This window comes from Camelina sativa, chromosome 20, assembly GCF_000633955.1.
Source record: "Camelina sativa cultivar DH55 chromosome 20, Cs, whole genome shotgun sequence".
Lineage (NCBI taxonomy): Eukaryota > Viridiplantae > Streptophyta > Magnoliopsida > Brassicales > Brassicaceae > Camelina > Camelina sativa.
In genome coordinates, this window is record NC_025704.1 from 6,049,979 (window position 1) to 6,050,608 (window position 630).

A 630-nucleotide genomic window follows, 5' to 3' on the forward strand; every position below is an offset into this window, starting at 1 on the left:
TTATATTAAATTAATAACACCCAGACTTTTACACATGTCATAGAAAACTTGAATTAAACTGTATTTGTTTTCAATCCAGATTTTTGGTGTAATTAAAGAACACAGATGTCATGAACCCAGAAAAAAAAAATTAAAGAATACAAAATAACACAGATTTGATGAATAAGTGTGATTATATACAAAAGGTTTGAGGAGGAAGAAACAGAGATTGAACCCAGAAAAAAAAAGTGTGATTATATCATAAACCAAAAAAAAAAGTTATAGATCATGAACCCAGAAAAAAAAGTTAAAGAACACAAAAAAAAAATTCTCAAAAATAATACAGATCTGATGAATAAGTGTGTGATTATATAAAAGGATTGAGAAAAAAAAATCAAACAATAATATGTCAAAGGCTAGAGATCCATCTATAGAGAGAAGAAGAAAATGAAATGATTGAGAAAAGTGTGGTATTGTGTTTGTTCATATTTTAGAAGCAAAGTACGTTGAAATCCAAAATCACACAAAATCCAGTAGATATTGAATAACACTAGATTTTAATGGATTTTTAAAAATACCCAATTGAATAACACCTGATTCTTAAATACATCAAACTCCTTTAAAAACCACAATCCAATAACACCCCCTTAG